The following is a 771-nucleotide window of genomic DNA, read 5'->3' as shown; positions in this document are numbered from 1 at the left end:
GTGATGTGTGTTCGGAGAGGGCTGTCAGGCTGAGATCGATGCGTGAATGATTGTGCGGGTCAAGTTGGGGGCGGTGTGTGGACGGCGGTGAGGGACAGGCTGGTGATGCTGTTTGGACGAAGGTGAGGGTCAGGCTGGGGTATTGTATGGACGGCTGTGATGGTCAGGCTGGGGGCGGAGTGTTGACAGCTGTGAGGGTCAGGCTGGGGGCGGTGTGTGGACAGTGATGAGGGTGAGGCCGGTGATGGTGTTGGACGGCGGTGAGGGTCAGGCTGGGGGCGATGTGTGGACAGAGGTGGGGTTCAGGCTGGGGCAGTTTGTGGACGGTGGTGAGGGTGAGGCTGGCGATGGTGCGTAGAAAGCAGAGAGGGTCAGACTGGTGTTGGTGTGTGGACGGCAGTGAGGGTCAGGCTAGTTGTGGTGTGTGGACATTGGTGGGGATCAGGTTGGATGCAGAGAGTGGATGGCAGTGGTGGCCAGGCTCGGGGAGCTGTGTGGGTGGTGATGACGGTCAATTTGGGGTCGGTGTGTGGGAGGTGGTGAGGGTCAGGCTGGGGCGGCGTTTGGACGGCAGTGAGGGTCTGGATGGGGGCGGTATGTGGGCGATGTTGAGCATCAGGCTGGGGGCGCTGTGTGGATGGCAGTGATGGAAAGGCTGGGTATGGTGTGTGGGCGCCAGTGAAGGTCAGGCTTGTGACGATGTTGGACTGTGGTGGGGGTCAGGCTGGGGAGGTTGGTGGATGACGGTGAGGGTCAAGCTGTGTGTGGTGT

The sequence above is a fragment of the Chiloscyllium plagiosum genome, chromosome 8 (assembly GCF_004010195.1).
Source record: "Chiloscyllium plagiosum isolate BGI_BamShark_2017 chromosome 8, ASM401019v2, whole genome shotgun sequence".
NCBI classification, from domain to species: domain Eukaryota; kingdom Metazoa; phylum Chordata; class Chondrichthyes; order Orectolobiformes; family Hemiscylliidae; genus Chiloscyllium; species Chiloscyllium plagiosum.
The sequence above is the reverse complement of the archived record's forward strand: the minus strand, read 5'-3'. Positions refer to the sequence as shown.